We start from the raw sequence: 25,612 nt of genomic DNA, 5'->3' as shown, positions 1-25,612 counted from the left end.
AATGCAGGTAAAGAGCCAGCAGTGTGACTGCTGTCATCTGCCAGCTTTCCACCTCGACTGTAGGGCAGCAGGAGGAGTGATGGCACAGTGCACCTCCTCCCCAAGGCAGAGCCCTTCCCAGCCCAGGCATCAGAGCTGCTCTGCAGCAGCGATGAGCAAACCTTACCAAGGCACTGGAGCTCACTGTGACCAAAACTGGCACTCTAGAAAGAACATTCAGTTACAAGGAATGCCAGCTTTCCAAAGTGATACTGGACCTAAGGGGATAAGGGCCTGTTGAATATGACATTTTATCCCTAAATATCATATTTCAGAATATTAAGTGACAAGGGTGTATACAGGTGCAGATACACTGTTTTCTCCTCTCTGTATATGTACTGGTATAAATCTTACACAAACACAGCAGATCCCCTCTCTCATTTGGCATTTAAAATAAAAATCCAACAATCCTCTCAAGATTAATGGCAAATCTTTGCAATTTGCTTTGGAAGACAAACTTAGCCAAAATAACCCTCTTGCTTCTGCTTTTTTTTTTAGGAAATGCAATTCTTCTATTAATAACTGCTATAGCGCACAGCAGACTTCGTCCCATGCTGACAGACAAATCTGAGTTAAAAAGGGATCTCAGTTACACTTCCCAATAAATCCTCCAAACAGGCCATTTGATTTTCCTCTCTCCTGTGCTTTACAAAACTTCTCCAACTCCTAAATCTGCACTGCTCCTCTGAATCCTCTGAATCCTGTGCATTCTCTAAATAATCCCGAGTGCAGGCAGTCCCCTTGCCACAGGGCCAAGCTGCAGGTGAAGCACAGCTTGTCCCACCTTCCCTTCTCCCTGCTGCTGCTCCAAGCAGGCACATTGGAATCCCCAACTCTACTGAAACAAAGCAATTAGTTTTTAAAAGTGAAGTTACAAAGGTGCAGCAAAACACCCTTGAAATAAAGCAATCATCCTTTCTGTTCTAGGATAAAACATATCTGGTTTACTTTAAAAGGAGAATCCCTTCCTTTAAAAGGAGAATCAACAGTTCTCTATTGAATAAATCCCTGCCCAGCAGACCAGATTGTGTTTCCAGCAGACGGTTGATAGTGCAGTCTGACTTAATGGTCTTGATGCAATAAATACCAAGAACAAGTAAACCAAGTAAAAACACGTGAAATCTTTCTCTGTATCTCTAAATTATGGAAATGGATAAAATATACTCAATCTGAGCAGAGATTTATTTATTTACTTTCAATTTAAACTGTGTGTGTTTCCCCTAATCTCTCTTGAGGCTTTAGAAATACCATTTGGAAAGAACAAAACATTCAACCAAGGACAGTGGCTGCAACCAAGATCCATCTTCCTTCCCCCAAAGAAAAACTGAGATTTTCTCCAAACCTCATAATGTTTTGAGAGAATAAATAAATTCCTAGTTCTCCCCCACTGAGGAAAGTACCTTCCTGCCGAGGAGCCACACGCTGGCCTTTGCCAGTGCCACTGCTGTGCTCCTGGGTGGAACCAGGCCCTGGAACTGCCCACTAGGTAAGTTAAACTAATAAAAGCTTCTACAGCAGCACAAAATTCTTGCAGCAAGCTGCACCCAGAAAGGCAACAGAAGCCAATATTGCCTATTAAGCAGAGACAGGCTAATAGCAAGAAAAACAATTAGTAACTATTATGCAAATTCTGAATTAGCTTTTCCATTCAGCCATTTTTTGGCATCCATGAAAACGGCTTTTGTTCACACTAATATTTGGGAAAGAGGTTTTATTTATGCAAATAGATGCATTTCTATAAAACCCCCCAAAATTGCATGTAAATGAGCATATTTGTGCATCAATTAGTGAATTTGAGTTTTCTTTGCTGCAAATACACATCCATTTCAAATGGTTGCAAATGACTAGTGAGAGGGACAGAGAAAACATAAATGAGTCCATTTTCCTGAGCACTTGACAGACACTAAAGTGCCCTTTGTCGAAGAGATGGGGAGCTCTACAGATGGATAAAGACAGCAGCACAAAGCAGCGTAGTTGACAGAACTGTAATTCTTGGTCAACCTTTTAAGTTTTCCAAGACACAAGAGAACAAATGGTATTCCAAAAAAAATCCAAGTTTATTCTGCCTGTGTTCTGCTGGCATGCTAAAAATACTCACTGCAAAGGGCATGAGAGATGTAACTACACAGATACTTCAAAAGTGACAGTCAATGGAGAAAAGATTACTACTGAGAGCAACCCCAACTGACAGGATTCCTCTTCCATCAGTTAGAAGATACAATAGGCCAATAAACCAAGGTGTAGGAACAAGCTGAAGAATAAATGTCACTCATTTCATTTTTAGCTTCCTCCTGAAGAGAGGCAGATGTGCCCCACTTGGTCCCACCGCAGCAGACAGCTCTGCATCCACCCCTGAGGGTGACAAGGGGAAGCTGCTCCTGGCCTTTACTGCTCCTGTTCCTGGAGTTCAGAGTTGCCTTGTGAGCCTTGTGCTGCCACTGCACACAGACTGGGCCAGCTGGTATGGTGACCAGGAAGCTCTCAGCTGCCTCCCTTTGCAAACACACCCCTGCCATGGGGCAGCTGGCCAGGCTGGGGCTGGGAGCTGCTCCAGGACAGCCAGAAGGTCCTGGGCACCTGCAGCTATGAAAGGTGATGTGTTAAATACAACATGGAATTCTCTCATGGATGCTATTGCTCAGAAGCAACTCCTATGAGTGAGTTATTCACTTTATATATTCCTACCCATGTTAAATGCCCCACAAACGACTTTGCACACTTCCACTGGGTGCTCAGAAGTAAGGGTGCAATAATTGCTCACACTGAATGGCCCTGTGGTTAAACTGCACAGCAGGTAACAGGCAGCAATCCCAGCTGGGGGTGTACAATGCTTAGTCCACCAAGAGCAAATAATGTGTGGAACACAAAAACTTTTTTTTTTTTGGTCTCATTTACATTTCTCTGAATACTGAATAGTTTTAAAAATAATAACATATCTCTTGAAAGTCGAACATGGCACAATCTCTGTTCTGTTCTTTCATGCCTTAATTGAGGGTTATGAAATTCAGATTCCTTCTTTCACCTGAATGATTTCAGCAGAGATATCTGTCTTCGTCAGTGAACTAAAATTTCTCTCACAAACTCAATCACCAAACACAGTTACAATCCCCTTCACACAGGGCTTCCAGCACTGCTGGGCACTGCTGCACAGGAAACATGGCACAGAAAATTGATCACGTCCTGTTGACTGTATAATTTCTGGCATTGCTAGCAGCCTGATTTTGGGGTGACTGTAGCTTTGAAAGGAAGGATGGAAACACACTTTATGAATTTCCTGCCTACAAGGGACATTAGATTAGGGATTAGACATGTGAAAGAATTTATTTACTTAAATAAAATACTCTTCATTTTACAGTCTCTTGCTTTTATGCACTGCAATTAGAGCAAAGTAGCTGATTTGCTTCAGCAAATATTCAGGTATTCCTTCAGTATCCCATCCACTGTCTGGGGAGGTTTTCCTCCCCTCAAAAATCCCCACATTTCTTCAAACAGTCGTATAAAACACACAGTGGATATTTGAAAAAATTTTGAAACTGTTCAGGCAATAATATTCTCATCTGATCTTAATAGCGCTGTTTATGCAGCATATATAATTAAAAGCATTTTCAGTATCAGCTTAATTAATCTCAGAAGTTCAGTATTCAAAGAGCAGAGGAAATAAGCTTTTGCTGCTCATTATATATCATGCAATTATATGATGAAGACATCCAATCATAATTATGTGCCACAATAATAATTCTGTGTCAGAGAAGTTCCATGATCTAGAGGAAATAAAAAGGCATGCCTTGAACAGTGCTTCTGGGCCTGAAGGGGCGATTTCAGAGAAACTCTGAGTGCTCCTGAAACACAAGGAGAAAGGAGGTTGGGGGTGGGAGGATCTTGCCTCCGGGAGAGCACACAGCCCCTTCCCACGGTAATTGCCAGGTGGTGACGGAGAAGGGCAGGCAGAGGCCAGCGACAGACTGGGCGGAGAGGCTGCCACAGCTCTCGCGCTCTGGCTCTGGGTTTAGCTCTGGCTCTGGGTTTAGCTCTGGCTCTGGCTCTGGCTCTGGCTCTGGATTTAGCTCTGGTTCTGGCTCTGGCTCTCGGTTTAGCTCTGGCTCTACACACACCACACAGCCTCGGGCCCCACACAGGCGGCTTTGGGGCCAAAAAAGGCTTAACTCCGCCTCCTGTTCTCTCAAGAAACACACGTGCTAACAAATGAAACAGTGGCTAAATGCCTCCTCTCCATAGGTTTGAGCTGCAGATCTGCATTCTAGCTCACCTGTAAAACTCAGATGTGTACCTGGGTGTGCTAAACATCACCCCATGCTCTCTCTGTATCAGCTGGAACCAGTTCCCACCCCGGGGCAGTGTGGGGGTGACTGTACACATTAAGGCAAAAAACATTTTCACCAAGAATAGGGAAAAAGTGTGAACATCAGGAAGCCATTGAGAGCTACTCATTGGTTAAGCTGTCCTCCAGCTTGTAGCTCACGACTACTCCAAACCAGAAATCCCTTCATATTTAAGGAACCCATCCTCAAAACCTGACCATTTAAACTGAAATACCTGAAAGCAGTAAGAGTTATACATAGAAAATGAAGTAATTTTGATAACCACACCTTACCTAGTTATTCCAGCACCTACAATGCACTACTGTACTGCCGCAGATTTAGTGAATAAAAAGAGTTAAGTGACTAAAACATGCTACAGTTTTCATATATTATCTGTGTGCTGAAAGGTGAGAAGGGCTGCTGCCAGCTCATTAGCCAGACATCACACAGCGCAGTCAAAAGAGAGCCAAGAACTTGTGTGTTTTGCTGTAATTATGCACATAGGAAAATCCTGAACACAGGTTACTAATAAAACATGAACTTCTGTAATTATCCCCACACAATTATATAATTATTTATCTGTTTCCCTCCTGCTAACCATCCTGTGACACCCAGCAGTATGTACTGCACAGAGAACCAACCTGATCTGGTTGATCCCCGATTTAGAACTGAACAGGCTTGCCAGGCTAAGTAATTAAAACCATCTAATTTTAAGTGTATGCATTTGAGCCAAATGCTCTCCAAGGCCCCTCAGAAATTCTGAGGAAAATTGTGATGGCAAATTAAATCTTTGAAGCCTACCTGGCTTCAGCAGCCTGGGAATCCATCCAGGACTCTGTGTGAACTCATTCTTCCACACAAGGAGCTTGGTGTTGCTATAGGAAGTAAAAACTCTGATTATAAAACCAAGAAAAATGGAAGAGTAATGAGGATGGAAAGCAAGACAAGAAATCTTACAATTCCGATATATAAATCAACAACTTGCCATGTAAAATTCCAGGTGAAATAATTGCCTCCATTTAAATCCCAGTTCAGAATATAGAATGCAGTAAAGGCCACAGGAAAAACAGCAGCTAAAAAAGCAGTGATAGCTCTTGGAAAAGGGAAGTAAGTGGCTCCTGGACAGCACCAAAAGTCACACGCTGAAAGCTGAGGACTGGAAAGACTTCCCCAAATGAGGTACAGTCAGCCTGGGGTATTTCTCACTGCACAGAGCCACTGAGCTGAAGAATTTTTCAAATGTAAAAATCAAGATGGCTTATGTAGTTAAATCATAACCAGAATTATAATGGCTTACACAAGCAAAAAGTTGGGCCAATCAGTAGAAAACAGATTGCAGAGCATTCCAGGCTGTAACTCTCAGGTGCATAACTTCTGCATCAACCATCAGCAATTTGATTCTTCTTTTCTTGTAAGGTATCTGTCACCACTCTAAGCCACTGTCTCTCAAACCAATCCAAATACTGGTGCTAATCGCCTACATGCACACTGGAACAGCAGTACGCTTATTCTCTAATATTATTATTGCAAATAGGCCATCCCTTTTTCCTCATTGTTCCGGTTACAGCCAACCCTTTTAATTTCAGTATTATTCTCTCAGCAAAGGATCAGAACATGCCATTCCTAAGAAGCTGGCAGGAAAACCAGCAGAATTCATCCTTCTTTGAAAAGCCACAGCGACTTTTGCTAAAGCAATAGTGACTTTTGCTAAAAAAAAAAAAAAAAAAATTAGGAAGCAATAATGATCAGATTTTATGAATTCATCCAGAGGTAAAATCTCTTCAGTTTCTATCCCTTTGTGGGTTTTATGCCACTAAAACCCAGGTGCTGTAATAGCCTGAACGAGGGGGAGCAGGTCATTAATGCTCAGCTCCCTGTTGCTAAACTGCCTTTTAATGTACCCTTAAATTTCATACACTGTTGCCATGAGCACAGCATGCATATGGTACATTAGATAAATAAAATTAATTAACCTTGGACTTGGGATTCTTAACACCCAATGCATAGCATTTGGGAAAATAGTTCCTCAGCAGCTCTCTAACCCATTTTTACATCCTCTCAGAGCCTGTGGCTATGCTAACCTATAGGTTCCTTTAGCCCCAGGTGTTGTTCACCACCTCAATATAAAACCAGCCTTCTGCTGAAGCAAATAATATTATTGTTCCCTGCAAAGAAAGCACAGAAAGCATCAGTGTCCCCAGGCAGTCTCCAGGGTGCTAAACGTGCTATTTCAGTTTGGAACTGCATGTACTGTGAACACACTCAGTACTCCCACACAGAGTGCTGTCTGATACATCCTCGTTGGAGAGAGTTCTCCAGGCACCAGGAGCTCTTTCCTTTCTTACTAGGAAATTCCAGGAGTCAGCTAACCAGTGCTGGCTAAAGAAAGGTTTTGCCCTTGCTGTGCATGTAAATGAATACTCCCATACTTATCTACAAAAATGTAGGCATATCCACACAGATTACCTGGGAGCTGTAAATCCCACCTTTTCATAAAGAATGTTCACCCCTGCAGTGCAAGTGACCTCAAATGCCTTTGAGAGAATCTCAGCATCTTTCCTTCTGCAGAATTTATTGACTCCTGGAGAACTCCCACACCTCTAAGCTATCCTGTCCTGTCAGGGCACTGGAGCTGATTAAGGAGGAGGAAAGCAGAACCTTCCAGCTGTTTACATCCACTCTGGAGTGCAGAGCACCTTCCAGCTGCTACTGCAGCACACAGAGTCATTGCTTGCTGCCCTTCCCTGTGCACACTGCCATCCCCACAGCAGCCTCAGCCCAGAGCTGGCTGTGCACACCCTGCCCCAGGCCTTTATCCATACACAGTCATGTTGAAAGCTCCATTCTGGAACACTTAATTCAGGGGGTCAGAGAGCTCAGACAGGTGTTCATTTTTACAGTATTCAGTTTCTAGGCCTCATTCATCAGGATTTCATTCTAATGTCTCACTAAACAAAAAAAATCTGAATTCAGATGCTTTTGTAGAAAATGTGGATAAGCTTGGAATGAATGACCCTAATGGAAAGTGTGCCTTTTGAAGAGCTGTAATACAGGAAGAACTTCCTGAGCAAGCCAGTGCAGTTTAAGTGTGATGTCAGGGTCATAATTCCAAGTTTTTATCAAAACATCTTGGATCAATGCAGATGCAGAAAATGAAAAACCTCTATCAGGAAAGCCTGATGGAGGTCACGCCCCCCTGGCTTCTGCATTATCGACCACTGTTATGTTCTGTTCCACGCAAACTGCTGTAACAGTTTTAATTATGTTTCAAATGCAAATGTTCTGTATTTTAAAACAGAAAATAGGCATAATTAGATGTAAGATCCACTATTCTCTAAAATCCTTTGACTGATCTTAACAGAGCTGCTCTTTCACCTTTCTTTCGGCAGATGATCAGTACTGATGTTAGATTTATACTTGTGACTTGCAGAGTCAAGGAGAGGCAGGACTGCCCCAAACTCCTAATGGCTCAGGAGGGGACAAGTCCAGAGAAACATTTTCTTTCTTCAGCTACCAACCTCCCATAAAATCTGTCCTTTACTAAAAATGCACCACAGGAAATCTCAGGAGAATAAAAAACAATGCTGAGAAGAGATCCAATAATCAGTTACTTATTTTTCATGTGGAAGAGTTCGAAGTGCTGCCAGCACAAGTGTGTTGGTATGCAGGAGATGAGAATTAAAAATAGCAATATAAAAAGTGAATGCTTTTTCTTCCCTTTTCTTTATGCTTAATTTCTCTTCACTAAATGTACTTTGCACATTGTTAGGTAGATATAATATGTGTAGGAGGGATTGTCAAGGTTGCCATGGTTTCTCATTTTTAATGAGCTTTGAGACTATAATCCAACCAAATACATTAATAATTACTACATCTCTTTTTTTCTCCCTTCCCCCCTCCCTCCAAAGCACTCCAAAAATTACTGGTGGTAAAAGTAAAACCAGTGATTTGAGAGACAATAAAACATCAAAGTAGAAGCCCACCCTCAAGGAGTCGGCAAACAAAGGCTTAGGGAAGTAACAGGAGAAGATTACCACCGTGAGTCAGGGATCAGTTCCATGGCCTCTTGTCTCTCTTACCATCTAAAGTCAGCACAGTATTTTGTTCAGCTGGGTGCAAAACTCCCCAAACACACAGCAAACCAAGTCACATCTGTCAGAACCAGGAGCTGGGGAGCCACTGAAGGCTGGCTGCACCAACTCTGGTGCTGTTTGCTAGTGCTGCTCAATGTGCAAGGACAGACTGAAGTGCTCAGATGTTTGTGGGCAGCCACCTCCCCCAAACATGCAATTCCAGTGCTTATAGCCTGGATTTGGCAAAAGAAGGGACCACCTGTCTGACTCTAAACCCAAGAATCTGAACAGGACAACTCAGGCACTTATAGGCAGAGCCTTTTTTGACTAATTCACTGACTCAAAATAAACAAGACTGAAGAGGCAAAACCACTACTCATTTAGGAAACAAACAAGCAAACAAACGAAATCTATTTCCTTAGTGAAATGTTTTGCTTTTACACTACTGGATCAAGTCAATAGAGATAAATAAGTTTAAATAAAGCATTGCCAGCTGAGTGTATGGCTAAGGAGAAAAGCACTTAATGCTTACACAATCATTGAAACACGTTTTGCATGAGAGCTTGTTGGCTGAGGCTGTTTACTGTCACATCATTTTTAATGGTCTCCTGATACTGCTAAAATTGGTCAAGGTGTAGAAGGAACTCAGGCCCTGGGTCTGTGAATAACTCCTTGTCCCAAACACATTAGCGAAGGTGGATTTGTTACTTGCTGCCGCTGTTCACCTTACCTTGAGCAGTGGGGAGGAACAGAAATCCTTCCCTTAGATTTGAGGGCAGATCAGATATGAGTAGTTGATTTTTATCCAGGAGAAAGGAATTTTAGCCTGCAGGAAACCATTCAATTGATGCCATAGTACTTCTACAGCTCACAGGCAGCCAAGCCTCTGTGGCTGAGAGCTCCTGAAAGCATTAGGCACTGCAAGGACAGAGGATGAAACCTCCCAGGGCTCCTCGTGGAAGTTCCAACACATGCTGCCCTAAAACCTTGCAAGGCACTTGTGTGCATAACCATCTCACTTCTGACAGAGCTGGGCTCATAAAGACAGTAAAGCACAGACGAGGTAAGAGACTCGCTGAATGTCACAGAAAATCTGTGCCAGAGCAGGACACCCCCCAAATCCTGGAGACTTCTCAGGTGTGGTACTCTAGCCACAGACCACGCCTCTCTGTAAAGACAATAAAAGGACACCAGCACTACCTCTGGGCAGTAGGGCAGACAGTTGAAGCCCTGCTGATGTTAGAGATGAGAGGAGCCTGAGCACAGAAGTGCAATTTGGCAGAAATCTGGAGGAAAAAAAAAAATCTACTTCTGCAGTATGAATCATCACGAATCAACACTGTGAAAGAAACTTTTGGTGCCAACTTCCTGCATGAAGTGTCTGAGGACTCCGACAGAGCAGCAGTGCTTTTTTCCCAATAAACTCTTAGAGAATGAAAGAAAATTGCAATCTAAAAATTTCCATCCCACATTGTACCATGAATCAGAAATTGCTGGTTTCTCTTGGAAAGGTCGTTAGCATTTCACTCGAGAGTTTCCAGAGAAGCTCCTGTGAGCAGAGCTCCACAGCAGAGTGTCACACCCCCGTGCCCTCTGCCCACTGCAGTCCATCCCTGTGAGTGCCTGCAGGAGGGAGCTCTCCCTGCTTTCCGTGCAGGACACATGGGAGCCTCATGGATCTACACCACAGCCTTTACCAGCACGGCCAGGAAAACCAGAACCATGTGATGGAAAGGCTCTCACACGCTCCCTTCCAGCATTTGCTTATACCCTTAACAAACTGTAACCACCCTGTAACATTCTCCCTGCCACGGGGCTTTTCAGCCATAATATTGAAAAGATGGCAGATGACACAAAAATATTTGTGTATTTGGTCTCTTTTTTTTTCCCGTCAATAATACTTCCACATGCATAGACTCAAACTTTAAGGAAAAATCAACTTGGTCTGAGGTGGTTGTTTAGACACATAATAAATGTGAAAAAGGAAAAACTGAGATGAGCAACAGAAAAGTTTGAAAGTCATTATATGGTCTGTCTTTCATAACATGACTTTTCATGCCATCTGTGATTTTTATTTTAGTTATATCTTGTGCTTTGATTTATGAGAAGTACTTTTGAATCCATGAGACAAAACATCAACAGAAGTCATTCCAGCTGGGGTTGTCCTTGAAGAGAAGCTACTTCTTTACAGCCCCTGTAGGTAACAGAACCTGGCATCTTTCAGCAGCCAGTGGTGGCACAAAGTGAAATTCTTCCTTCATAAAGTCTTTCCTGTGCCAAGTACACCACACGACTACTTGTTCTCATTCTTTCTCTGTTACACACAAGAAGGAGCCCACATGGGGAATCTGAACAGCAGCATGCCCAGGACCCACTTCAATAATTCAACTTTTAGCTATTCTTCAAGCTGCATAGCTTTAATAGCTTTTTCATTTGATATTGCTTCATTAAAGGTCATTTTTGTGTGACATTTGCAGAACTAGTTCTCTAATTATACTGCTCACCATATGAAAAGCTTTTTCAGGAACAGTTCATTCTCCTTTGCAAGGAGACAAAATTTAATTACAGAGTGGAAGGTTTAAATAATGGTTACCTAAAAAGTACTCCTGTAAATCCCTTTTAGTTTAGGCTTTGAATTCTGAAAGGTCAGGCTCTTATAAGGTCTGCATTTTAAAAAGAGATCATGACTTAATTATAGATCATCACTACATACTTCAAATTGTATTAGTGGACGTTGTTCATTCTCCTTTGCCCAAATTGTGAATTCTGAAAACAACTAGAGACTGCCAGAATAACATAACCAGCACCCCTCAGGGCTGGGCTCTGCACCTGCACATTTTCAGCAGTCAATGTAAAACTGAAACAAGGACTGGAAGCTAACGCTCCAGAAAAGAGCTCATTGCTAGGAGGTTGACAGTGGCTGCAATCACCTGTAATGCCACGCTGTCCTCCCTGGGGAGGAATGTGTTTGGATTTGGCTACAGTGAGATACACAACTCTATTTTTAAATTTACTTCCTGAAAGCTGGTATGAGTCTGTTCAACTTCCTTGAGTGCTGGATGCCTTGGAAATCCCAGCTATGGAGGACACAAGGTTCATCTCAACTGCTCAGGACATCCTCACACATCCAGCACACGGGCTGCAACTCTGGAACTGGGAAAGCCAAAGTTTATGTTTCCCCCATTCACATTCCAACTTTTGCATTCATAAATGCATCAGAAAACTTTCTAATCTCATCTATCACTTTCCCAGAGCCCAGACTAAATTGCAGTTGACCCACCAGCCAAATCCACCTCAGTTTTAAGGATTTCCTCCTAATTTCTTGCAGGTTGCTCAGGTTTTTCCAAAACATGATGTTAGCAAGGGAAATGTCCCATATTTTGCCTTACTGGTCATCCATATGTGGCTAAAAATAACATGACTTTTCATCTCTCCAAGGCTCCTGCATAGCATATTCTTTAAATTTTTTTACTACACAACTATCATATTCCTTTAATTTCTCTAATTTAATACACAGTCAGTATTGGAAGGTGGGGTTTTATTATCCTTCCTTCACATGATTAGGATATTAAATATGTGAAGCTCAGAAATTCCATGAACAAGGAAGAAGATACAACAAAGTCTTTCTCACCTGAATCACAGGATGTTTGGAATACAGAGCTTAGAAATGAGGTTTAGCAACTGTTTGTTAACACTGAGTTACTCAACAGGAAACTTCTCGTGTTCATTAAATAAACTCCACGTAGGTTTGATTTCTCCCACACAGAGTCAGAAACTGCACCCTTACCTCCAAACCCAGAGGAGAACTGGATACAATGGATCTTCTGAGTGACAGGTGAACCTGCAAAACACAATCAATGCAGTTTGTAAGTAAGCAGAAAAATAAGGTTCTTGCAAGGCCAGACTGAGGGCACTCAGCAGGCAGGTGGGCTGTGGCTGAGGGGGTCACTGCATTCCCTAAGGTAATGGTAAACCAGTTTATGCTAGTTTTGTTGTTCCTTTCAGGATCTGGGAGCAGCTTTCAGGAAATCTGCCAGAGTGACGTCTGGAATCCCTTACAGCTAGGAAGGCAACATTGGCCCTCAATCTTTCTGCTTCTCCTGCTTCACAGTGATTTCAGTTCTCCCTAATTTTAACCTCCAAAATAGTTTCATACTGAATCAATCCCTACACCATTTGGAGCACCCAATGGCTTCAGACAGACTGCAGAGAAGGGCACATGGAACCATAGCTACAGATCCTCAACAATCTGAGAAGATGCAAAGGCAAAGAGAGCAGCTTTTTCTCTTTGAAAATGACTATCTTAACATTGTGCACTATGAGGTTAAATTGATTTTATTATAAAATAAGTCGAGCAATTCATAAACAGTTTATACCAAATCCAATCATCACTTTCAAATGCACATTTCCCAGTTTTGAACAGTCAGTAACAGTACATCTGCAATGAGCTGGGATTACATTCAGATTTATGCTTTGTACACACAAATTTATTCTTTTTCGTATCAAATTCCTTTTTTGATTCAATGTTTGATTGCAAGCCACAATCTGCCTCATGTACCAATCTCTCCTGCAGCACACACTGTTCTCTCATACATTTTCAACCCAGTGGTTCAATACAAACCCTGTGCTATTGTCCAGTAGCTGCACTTTTAAGCACATTTACAAACTTAAATGTCACAATTGCACTCCTCTGTGGCAGAAGGAGAGCCAGTGGTGGGGTTTTTTGTTTGGCTTTTTTTTTCCAAGGAGATAGAAAAGTAGGGCTTCAATAAAAATAATGTCCATTGACTTTCAAAAACACAAAATAAAGGTCATGTAAAAAGGCTTTCAGTCTTCTGGGAAATAAGGATTTAGTCCTGTTCTCAGAAAGAAAGATAATCAGTGGCAGGCCTTGTCTATTCTTCAGAGTCTTTCTTGCTCAAGAAGTTTTATTTCCTCTTTTTTCCGCTTATAATAGGAGCCACTGAAAATTTAAGACATATTTCAAATATTTTCCACTTTACTGTAATTCAAAATAGAGAAGTGGAAAATATCTCCGCAAAGAGTTTACAGTGGCTGAGAAGTGAGAAACAAGCCATATGTACTCATAGGAGCACAAATTATTTCATCTCCTGTTAAATTTTGATCTCCACAACTGGCTAATTGTAAATTCACATGAATTTTCAGCTTCTGATGTCCCAAAATCATGTATGACTTTATACATCCGCAGAGGAAGGGGGGAAACAGACAAAATAGAAACAAAAATCAGGATGAGATCAATGGTTTTGTTCTTGTTATCCAGATCAGTTTTAGAAGAGCCAACTTTGAACATCTTCCCTTCACTGTTGAGGCATCCCTTGGAAGCTGTAAGAGTTCAGGTTTTGACAAGAACATGGCTCTGAGACTACAAAAGCTATGAAAAATAGTTCATTTTAATTTTGCAGAATTAAAAGGCCCTGAAATCAGGAACAAAGGTGGAAAAAGGATCTCCTCACTTTCCCTGGGATTCAGGAAAGGATCTCAGAATCAGAATAGATGGAACTGCATTGTACTTCTTTCCATATTCTCTGTACTGATTCTTTTCTTATCCCAACAAGAAAAGTAATTAGTTAGACACTGAGCCATACAGTGGAACAAATTTTAATTGACAGAGAAAAACAAAAAGATTACAAAACCAATTAATTTCTTCTTTATTGCTTCAGAATCTGTAATAATTTGTGTTCAAGAAAACAGCAATATCTTTCATCTGAAAAACATTCCAGGATAATACTTCTGTGGTTTCTTCTTTTGTTTGCAGATATATAATGGCTTGTTAGGATCATGATCAGATCATGACACTTTCTAATTCTTTGGATGGTGATTCATCAGACCTCAGAATTGCTACTGAGAGGCATTTACTCTGGCCTACAGAGTAAATGACAGAGTGTAAGAGCTTTTTTGGAATGGAGTAGCACTAGGTTTGCACCTAATGCAAATATTTAACAACCTGTTTCCTTTTTGCATTGTTAAACAACAACAATTGCTTATTTCAATTCTTTTTAGAAAGGTATTCAGAGCTCTAAAATGTATTTGCTATCTTGTAAGATCAACCCTCTCTGCCAGGAGGTTCAGCATTATGTTGTGTAACCACCCTGCCTGGGGTTCAGCTCCTGGCTCTAAGAGCCCAGGATGTGAGCAGAGAACAGTTCCAACAGATGCTGACTTGTGCTGTGAGTCTGGAAACCGCTCAAGGATCATTCTGGGATGTGTCTCATCCTCTTACAGAAGAACATGACACCATTTTTTTTTTTTATGCAATCTTGAGATCTAATAAAAATCCCTTCCTAGAAAAGAATTCTCTCTGTCTCTCAGCCCTTCCTCTTGTCAGCCCTTCTCCCTCCTGTTCTCTTTGTGTGTTCATAGGCAAGGCTACAGCAGAGCAGCCCTACCTTGCCTGCTGGACATGGGGCAGAGGGAAAGCAGCTCACTACTGCACCTACAATGAAAACAAGAATGAAAGAGTTCTGAACCTGTAACCACAATTTTTTTGAGCATCAGCCAAAATCCTTCTAATTAAGTCTGGTGGCTCAGGAAGGTGAATTTCATTATGTCAGACGGGCCAACCTCCCCAAGTTTATTGTGTGTTTTTTGCCTCATGTTTTCCAAGCCAAGACTGTAGAAGAGGATAAGACCCAAGACAGAATCCCACTGGATATATGTTCCATCTAGTAGCATGCCTGAAAGCTCTAAAGCATTGTGACACGCAGCCAACGCCCTCAGCAAATCCCAGGAAATAGTGGTTGGGATAAAGTAGGTGAAGAATGAGCTTCTCTGCATGCTTGTCTGGGAAACCATTGCAGGATAAGCTAGGGCATGGATATAGGCTCGTATCTATTCTGGTCTCATAGCTGGTTCATAAAAGCACACAAAGCCCAAGTTGCTACTAAACATCTTTCTCAATATGCCTTAATAGACCTCTCAGATATTCACACTGCACATTAAGAAGACTAGCTTAAAGAGAGTTTCCTCAGTTTGGAGACATGTGTCTGCGTGAGGGCTAGCACAGTTCAGGATAAGCTAATAAATAAGGATTGTCACCTTTTCCCAAGGCATCCCAGATATTAACACCCAAGAGGTAAAGCAATGCAAGGAGCAAACTGCACAGTTGTCATAACAACAACCACACAGCACAGCCCAGGAGATGAGTGAGTTGCCAGGAATCAGAAGCAAGAGGGAAATCAATTAAATCACGGTATTCAGGACCTCTGGGCTGCTTTGGCCACAGGTCCTTGGAATGGAAAGATTTTGGTTCTCAGTATCTATTTGGGTAAATAGACACAACTATCCTGTGAAAACATGGCAAAAGCTATACACACCTATTTTTTAAACCCAAGATCTTTCCAGTATGTGCCACTGCCAGGCTGTCAGCATCACCTGGATGTACCATGGTGAATGCTTGTCCATTCACAATTTATATCCTCCCAGCTGAGCTTTTCCACTGTAAAATACTTGTGCAGTGATCTACTCAGGCAGTGGGATCTATGCAAAGAGCAATCCGTTCTTATTAGGGATTCAATACAAGGCTGGTCTTGCACATTTCAAATTTTCCTTTTTTCTCCAAAATCGCAATCTAGAAACTTATCACCACTTAAGTAGAGAACTGAAAGACTAATTCACTTTTTTGTGCTCTGGAATTTAAAGTTTTGCAGTAAATTTAAAGCCATTAAAAAAATCTGGTCCTCAGTCCCACTGCAAACACATTTTTTTGCAAACCCAGAAAAAATGTGCAGGTTGCACATTCCACAAGGTCATAAAAAATTGCAGAGTTTCAAGAGAAACTGGTAGAAGAAAATACTTTGAAGAAGTCCAAGAATTATCTGGTGAGTAAGTTGCTGTTAATTACTATTGAGCTTCACACTCAGTGAATTTCCAAGAGGGAAATTTTGTGGAAGTGAGACAATCCAAAACATTACAAAATGGATAAAAATATCTGGGTTTAGAGCTGTAGCTAGAAGCTAATAGCTAGAAGTCTGTCAGAGGAGTCTTCATAGGCAGCTGATTCTGTAAACTGATGCTCTAGGCTTTATTATAATTTCATCTGGAACATTCAGCTATTTTCAGTGATTTTTCAGAGTTGAATATGCAAGTCCCTAAAACCTGTAAAAACTGACAGCAGCCTTACAAACAAGGACTGCCACAAGCCGGGTTGGGTGCAGTCACATTGCTCCTACTCAGGTATTTAGCCTGTCCTTAATCACACATTCCCGTTGTACCCAGCAGCTCTGATGAGCACAGAAATGACAAACAGCTCCACCTGAGTCCTGCAGCATAGAGACCAAGAAAAACAGCTCATTAATGAAAGGGGGAAACAGCAACACTCATCTATTTTCACTCACAGCTTACAAAGAAGCATTGATCCTAAGTGCACATTAATGCACTTTTCAGCACGTTAATCAAGCTCTCCATTTGGATCTAGTTGGGGTCTGAAGGGGGAAAATTAACTGGAAGTTTCTGTAATTTCACAAAACAAGAGCTGAATACTGAGGGTTAAAAGGAAATCATTTACCAACCATGGCGCATTATTATTCTCAGGGATAGTGCTTTCTAAAATTATGGATCCTTATGGAAAAATATTTTCCATAATAACCAATCCACTGCTCAAGAATATATTTCATAGCAGCATCCTCCCAAAGGCATTTACCAGGGGAGACATTCCAACTCTGTCTGTGTTACATTTGAAATAATGTTAATACCATCTCCTTGGCAGGGATACGAATGGGCACAGGGCTTTTCCTGTGTTCTCCCCATGAGGGCTCACACTTATACAGGTCTTCCACCATCTGAACTACTTCTGTTATGTTATTTATGTTATTTATGTTATTTATGTTTTAAGGAGTACAGACTCACAGGCCAATGGCAGAGATCTAAAGCATAAGGAGCTGGCTATTTGGTGTACAGCAGCCAAGTTAGTATCAACTGAACTAAGAGATATCCATAAATATGGTGAGGAACGGCAGGACTTCAGCAACCTTTTGCTGGGTCAAGAAGAAATACTTCCAGAAGCAGCAACACTATCAACATCAGCCAGTGTACTTTAGTAACTCTCTTTCATGTGTTACACTGTTTGAAGTCAATTATTCAATTCAGACGTCAGTACTTCTATCACTGAAACACGATATAAATGAAGAGATGGTTGCCCCACGAAATGCAAACGCCGCGATCTGTTTGACACAGACACTGCTTGTGCCAGGGGCCACAGGACATTGCAGGATCTGGGCACGTGGCTGCTCCCAGCGATGCTGTCACCAACAGGACTGCTCTGTCACAGCAAGAGCAAAGGCCGAAGTGGGGCAGCCCCACCCGTGCTGGGAGCTGCCTGCTGCTGGCAATGTCAGCCGCGGCTTCTCCAGCACACCTTCGCCTTGTCCCAGCGTCAGTCACGTGTGACTGTACATTGTGCTCTTAGGGAATTCAGCAGCTGAGCTGAGAACAGAAGAACAGGAAGAGACGAGAGCCCTTCTCACCCTTCCTCGGCGCTGCAGTTTACACAAGAGCAAGGCAAGCAGCGAGGACAGGACAAGTTTTCAGAATTACAGCAGGAGTTCAGAGACTCAGTCCTCTTCCTACACAACTTCAGAAGCCCTTTTGCTCACAATACCAATTCTCTGCACATTCCAAAGAAGTATTTCCTCCTGTCAAGCCCCTTTGGGACTCCCACTCTCACGAAATACACACTAGCCATGAACTCAACAAGCTTTCTGGTATTTCCCCCTCTAGCTTATTTCTATCCCCATTATCTGCTCTACAGAGATTTTTTTTTCACCACAAACACCTCTCCCCCCGCAGTGGAAGGACAGGCACACTCATATACACTCACAGTCTGAAAACAGGAAGGGTTCTCACAACATTAAGAATTTGCAGCACCGAAAATTAATTAGTTCTATCCTTCATTTGAAATAACATTTAGGGGAAGTGTCCCTGGTGTGTGAGAATCCGAGCCCTGGGCAGTAGATGTAGAGCAACATGATCAGAATTGTCCCTCAGCATCACAAATAGCATCCAAGAATTGTACTGTTCAGCAACAAGTGGGAGGGGGAGGAGAAGCAGTGGCAGCACAAGTTTCTTATCAGAACAAATCCTCCTGCAACTAGAGAAAAATTAGAGCTTTGCATTCACACCAGTCTGGTCGTTTGAGTGTATCCATGGTAACCCCCATCCTTCAGAAATTCCAGTGTGCATCTACACACTGCTTCCACATTCCACTAACACACAAACAGAATTGAGAGCACTGGAGTGTCGGCCCCATTAATCTGCTTCTACTTCAGCTATACAAGTGCATTAGGAGACAGGAAAGCTCCCCCACATCTACTCCTTAACCCAAATTCCTCCAGCATGCAGCTGGAATTTCTGGATTACTCTGTTCTTTGACAACAGTATTTATTGTCCTGCACCAGGAAGATGAGCCCTGCAGGATTCTGAACAGTCTGAATGCATTGTTGAGCACCATTTACTAATGGCTGACTGATACATAAACTTCTGATTATATCAAAAAGGATGAAAATTATTTTATTGTATCAATAGCATATTCAAAAATTCTTATCAAGAATATGGTATAGAGCATTTTCTCAGGAAATCTGACAGCTTTAATAACCTTTCTAATCTGATTTAATCAAAGGCTTCCTAAAAGACAGGTTTGTAATAAGTGGATCTGAAAAAGAAAATTACATTGGCACTTTCAATTTCTCTATGATAAATCAAAGTCTCCTGCTAATTTAGCTTGCTATTCTTAGCTAATTTGCATGATTTCTTTTAATAGCATATCAGGACACAAAAATCAGAATGAAAACCAGTAGTTGAAACAATAGCCTGTGAAAATGATGATGTTTAAATTACGCAATGAACAGGATTGGGGTGTTGTTTCATTGGAACAGAGCAGTGTGATTTCATTACAATTTCATTACAACTTCAGTACAACTTTCAGGAATTGTGAAAGGAGGAAAGGGAAGGATTTCTGTCCCTGCAGGACTTGACCTGTGCTGCCTTCTGTCCCCATGGCAGCATTCCAACCCTGCTCCTGCCCAAGGACTGTGGGCTGCCCTGTGCAGCACTCACTGCCACACGCCTGCCCACACCACACTCTGCTTCTGCTCTTTGCTTCACCATAGCAAAACTCTTTATTTTAAAGGAGAAACCAGAATAATTCATGTTTAAAGCCAACAAACAAACTAAAAAACACATCCCAAAATCAGCGTGCAGTGGATAAGGAATTGTTGTTCTTTAAGGAACTTGTTTCCTATCAGCTTTGTTTTTGTGCTGCTCTTTATAATTCAAATTCAGAGCAGTGCTAGAAAATGGCAGGCATGTCCTTGGAACAACACATGCAAGACGGGACTATTTTTATCAATAAAACATTTCCAGTGATATCTTTGGCAAGACTGGAGCAGCAGTGTCCTGGAACCAGGTAAAACCAATGGAAAACTCCTCTGAATCTCATTTTGGCACCTTTGAAATCTCATTTATGTTGCCTTTTCTGGTGAAAACAGATGGAGTTAATTTCTGCTTTTTTAGTCACTATGTGAGAAAAAAGCTAAATTACCTTCAGAATGAGACCTGTGTGTATGCAGAGAGCTAGCACGAGCTCTCTGCAAAATACAAATGGAACTTGCCAAGTAACATTTGAATTTTTAGACTGTTTTTCATTCAAATGCCTAAAATTTGGAAGAAGCTTTTCTCGGGAGGACTTTTGTTCAGTGAAGAAATTAGAGTTTTGCTATTTACACAAATGCCAGTCATTTTCCAAAGCCATCCCCCTCTGCTCTAGAGTCCGACTGCCACAGCAGTTGTCTAAAGCAGCTTTTCTTTCACCCGACATGCTCCTACAACACCTACAGAAACTCTCAGAATGCAAGATGTGAAGCTTTTTATTTTTATATCAGAAAAAAACTGACAAAAGCTTCTTCTGCTTGGAAGAACAAAAAGGAAATCTTAGTAATCATAAAGTTTTCCCTTGCTCTCTTTGAATGTCTCCTTAGCAAGGACTTGCACAAAAAGATACAAAGGAATCTTATTGCTTCAGCAAAGGGCTTACTAATACCTCACCTGCAAAGTCACAGCATCTGCATTCCTTATCAGAAAAGTACTGAGTTATTTTTCCCTTTCTTCACCTCTTTATTAAAATTCTAAATATCACCATTGTGCCCAGAACATTGGGGGAAATCAATCTGATGTCTGGAAAGTCAAGGCTTAGACATGGGAATGCTTTCAAAGTTGTTATTAAAAGTAAGAGGAATAGAGAAAGACAAATTAAGAGAATATGAAACTAAATAGAGTAGAGGAATTCAGAAGATTTGGAAATGCACTTTAATTACAGACACTGCAAATAAGGTAAATGCAGGGCAGACTTAGGAAATTCAGCAATGTCTGAATTCTGACAGGTTTTCAGATGGCTCAGACTCACTGTGCAGAAGGCAGTAAATATTTCATGGTGTTTATTTTGAGTGTTTCTTCTTGGAGTCAGGCCTTCTGGGTTACTAAAACCTAACATGTGTTACAAACCAAACCATGTGATCACACACCCTGACAAGAGCCCAGACAGAGTCCATTCAATGTCCAGTCCCTTTGGCTTTAACGAGCTGGCGGTCAGAGCACAGGGCTGCAAACCCCACACCTCCAGCCACCTCTCGAGCTGCTCCTCAAATATGTGGAAAAATTGATCCACAATTCTCCAGCAGTTTTTTTACAGGTTAAGTCAGAAGCTCTACACAGCTAAATCACCTGTATCCTTCTGCCACGTCAGAAATCCCAGATGAAGAACCACACCTAATCATCTGCTGTCGGTTCCTCCCAAAAGAATTATTTTACGGAAAGAAAATGAAGAATGCAGGTAAAATCAAAATGCTACAGTGGCAAACAGCTTTTCCTGCCACAGCTCCTCTCTAGAATTTACACACCTGAGATCTCCATTGCATTGGCTCTAGGCTTTAAGTCTATGTGTTCTTCAAACCTTCTTCCCCATGAGTCATAATTTTATTTCCTTCTAAAATATGACAGACTGAACACTGGAAAAGGCAGGATGTTGAGCATGTGCTGGTACCCCACCTGGAATTACTGTATACTAGGGATGAGGCAGCCTTGATATTTGGAGTCAGGAAGCATTTTCTCCCCCACCAAAGACTGGTCATGCTTTCTTGTTTTCCTGGGAGGAAAGCTGCATGGGGGCAGCAGGATTTGCTCATAGCCTGAAAGCTATTTGTGATGACTCAGTGTAAATATCTACTTTGGAACACTAAATATCCCCCAATAAACACTTGACAAATGTATTTCCACATATGGAAATACATTTTAAAAATCAAGGTAAAGAGAGCAAAATGAAAATGTTTCACACTCTGCTTGAAACAATGAAAAGGTGCCTCTACCCTGCAGACATCAGCTTTTATCATCCTTGGAGGTGACAAATCGGGCATTTGTACAGTTATTTTCTTCTCTACTGAAGCCTTTCTGGAATAATCTCAGACACTTGCCTTGCTCAGGTGGTAAAATTTTATTCACATTCTCCTGTAAACAACTTAACAGCAAATTACCAGTGCATTTCCTTCCCACCAAATCACCTTAGCAACCCCTGTGAAACAGCTCCAACATTCAGAGGGAACTTGGAATCTCATGGAGACCTGCAAAGCCTCCAAAGGAAAAAAAATCACCTCTGGTAAAAACAACAAAAGATTTATGTTTTGGACATGGAACCTTATAATCCTTAATACACAGAGGCTGAGATTTTGCGAAGGAGCTGCTTCAATGTAAAGGTGCAAATATTTCCTTTCAGAGCAAAACCTCCTGCCCAGAACACGGTGCTGCCATTGGCTCCCTCTGAGCACAGCTTTAGACTGAGCCGGGTCAGTGATGGCAACACTGATCAATCACCAGCAGGAACTTCCCTTCTTAGCTCCTGGTGTGACTGGTCACACACCTGGCAGAAAAGCAGCATTTTTTTGCTTGAGAGAAACTGAGTCTGGAGTCAAACTGATGTTTCTCAGAACTTCTCATGGACTGGGAACGCTAAGAAATTTTATCAGGAAGAACATACATGTGCATGCATGCTTCCTGGCTTCAGTGAGATGTATGCTTTTCCCAATTTCCTGTAAGTAAGAGATCCTAGATTGTCTTTCCTCCTTTTTTTTCTTCACTGTTGGCTTCGGGAATTCTTGAATACTTTCCTAGACCTCAAGCCTGCCTACAGCTGATTTGTTGCCAGTGAACAGCCACCGATTGTAGCCACTGTGTGTCTGGGGTTAATTGGTATCCCCACCAGGCAGCTGAAATTCCAAAAATGTTATTTTACAGGGTTTTTAAAGAACCCAAGTCCTGCTGCATTGTAAGGCACTTCCTTTCCTGACACCACTGAGATCAACCCTGACTAACTGCAATTTTCCTCTATCACATATTCTTGAGGACTCTCACAGATGAAACCCAAGAGGGGCTGCTCCCTGTGAGACAGAACCCAGACCATCACACACCTCACTTCCACCTCAGACAGCAAGGCTGCCTTACACTTTTACCAGCTTACACAGAAACACTGTATTTCCCCCAGAATATTCCAGCCTGGAATACTCAGCTGGCTAGTGCTTGCAATTTGGATGTTAGCCTTCATGTGTCTTACTTGCTGTAAGCATGAGGGTCCATGGTGGGGAACACTGGTTCAGTCCCAGATCTGCAACATGCACTGGGCTGGGTCTCCATGGCCAAACCCCTGACACCTCTAATCAGAGCTGCCCTTCTCTCACAGCAACAGTTCTACCAGCAGGACTTTTAACTCACAGCAAAGTAGATCATGCTTTTAACTCTGACAATCTTTTGTCAGTGAGGTAGCTGTACCGCCAGAACACAACTCCAGCTTTGGCTTTTGATCACAATTTTCTCAGCTCCTTGAGATAAAGAGGATGAAATCTGCAGGCCATGTCAAAAATCCTAAGGCCAACTTTGTAATAAAACTATTCACTTCCAATACTTTGATAACCTTGAATATTTTTCAACTCTGTGTAGCAGGAGATGAGGTAGTATTTGATTTACCTCTCAAATGAAATTCCAGGAAGGTACATTTATAGACAGCTAAAAAGAGCTGCAATAATTCCACAAGACCATGCTCTACCTGAACACATCCGTTTGCTGTAAAGTTAGGAACAACATGCTTTGAAAAGACAAGGCAGGGCAGCCTAATAGATCCGCTTCAACTGCAGATGTAACTCAAAGCCCTTTTCTGCCCAGTTCTGAGCAGCACTTTGAAGTCAGAAGGATGAAAGGATGCTCAGTGTCTGACAGCCTGAGGGCTCTGGTACAAATGAGCAAAAGATCTGACTCTTCATTGACCAGGGCCAGCTCCTGCTGGAGGGATCCCCAGCTCTAAGGAAAGGTCCCCTGCCCACTCCTCATGTCTCATTCTTGGGTATGTAATGATGCTTAAAACTAATTCTGAACCTGGATAACAATAGATCAGATCAAGGATGGGTAAAACAGGCTTGAGAATGGAATGAACTCAGAAAAAACTTTATCTACAGAAACACGGCAAATTTGCTAGATCAAAAAAACTGTCCACAATACCCAAGGCCAGAAGACATTCAGCAGCATTCAGTACCAGTACCAGTTTCTACCAGTGCAGGATGGGAGAGTCAGATTAACCATTGCTACAGCCATTTATAAAGCTGCCAGCCTAAACAGTGCCTTTTTTAGTATCTCACCATCAATCTGAAACAACAGATCAGCTTATCTCCCATGGTTCAGAAGCCTCAAAAAGAAGACAAATTTTAAGTCATTCGAAATCCCCAGTGCTCTGTAGGCCACTAGTGGGAATTGCAAGTCTTTGGGTGGCAATGCACCTTGACTTCAGCACGTATTTTGTTACTGAACCACAGTCACAAAGCTGAAAATAATAATCAGCATGGCCATTTCAGACACACATGACCCCACATCCCTCTGCACAGATCCAGTACCCCAGAACCCCAGGTTCATTCCAGCTGCTGAGCTGGGTATTGTTCAGTTTTTGAATAGTAATGGGGCCAAACCTCTCTGTGAATAAAAACGCATTTCTTGAGAGTCAAAACTACCAAAGGATTCTGTTTCCCTCCCCCATCTTCTTCTCCCTAAATTCTGGAATGCAGAAATGCGTCATAATTACCCTAAAAGCACCAGAGGGAACACAGCAAGGAGGAAGTTGGTCTCTGAATTCTATTCCTTTGCTTTTTGATTATGATCCAATGAATAGTATTGCCACAAAGACTCCCTGTTATCAGTGTGCAATTAAAACCTTCCCTGAAAACTATTCAGATTATATGAAGGCATTCATACTTAAAGGATAAAAATCTTTGCCATGTGCTTTAGAACCCCTGCATAAACTTTTCTAAGAGGTGAGGTTTTGAGAGGGGGATAATTTTCTTCTAGTAATTAAATGGTGCTAATTAATGTTACAAATACAACAGGTCATAATCCAACGCAGTTTTTACATTTTGTTGTGCAAGATCCACAGCAAATATGTAAATGAAGCGCTAAAGGTGGCTGACAAATGCACAGGTGTTACACTCCCAGGACGGCTTGTATTGGTTGTGAGTTTTTGTGTTTCGAAGCAATCCTTAAGTCATTTTTCCTCTAAGTGTGGATAGTTTCCTGGAGCATTTACAGCATAAACACTGCAACACTGTGCTAGGGAAGGACAATTTAAAAAAGAGAAAGTGCAGAATGTGTAAATTTTCTGTGTCCGTGGTTATAATGTTTAAATAAATAAACTTTAAAATTCATCAATTATTGCACTCTGAAGTAGAAGCAATAAATATGTTGTATGACACTGGAAATATAGCACGACTGCTGAGATAAATTTAATTATTTAGTCAGCTTTTCAGTTGTGTTATTACAACCCTGTTATTTTTTGGTACATCAGACTACAGGGGACACACAGAATTTTCACTTACCTGGAGGGGAGTATCCTCACAGCTAATCTGCTTTTTGTGACAGTTTTGTGGCAATGGGAGCTGGCATGCCTTGCTCTGAAGCAGTGCACAGCCTGAAAACAAAGGTGCTTTTAGAGGAGAACAAGAGCTGCAGCCATGCTTATGTGGGGTGAACTGCACAGGCTGCAGGAGCAGGTCAGGCTCATGGGAGCTCAGGGTGATTCACACCGCAGTGTCATGGCTCATTCCGTGTGGGACACGCTCCCCTCACGGCCTGCCGCCATCTTGGCTC

General features: G+C 41.9%; 1 long non-coding RNA gene across 1 annotated transcript; it reads right to left on the bottom strand.

Annotated features, from left to right (window-relative positions):
- Positions 1-2,111: 2,111 nt before the first annotated feature.
- Positions 2,112-25,612, bottom strand: LOC146433017 (uncharacterized). The gene is made up of 4 exons (XR_014853974.1): positions 25,342-25,612; positions 12,219-12,272; positions 5,160-5,233; positions 2,112-2,622 (listed from the first exon to the last, which is right to left on the bottom strand). It is a non-coding gene; the product is annotated as an uncharacterized LOC146433017 (long non-coding RNA).

This window comes from Lichenostomus cassidix, chromosome 9 (assembly GCF_008360975.1).
Source record: "Lichenostomus cassidix isolate B80296 chromosome 9, HeHo_3.0, whole genome shotgun sequence".
Lineage (NCBI taxonomy): Eukaryota > Metazoa > Chordata > Aves > Passeriformes > Meliphagidae > Lichenostomus > Lichenostomus cassidix.
Note: the sequence above shows the minus strand (reverse complement) of the source record. Positions and strands in the feature narration are given on the sequence as shown.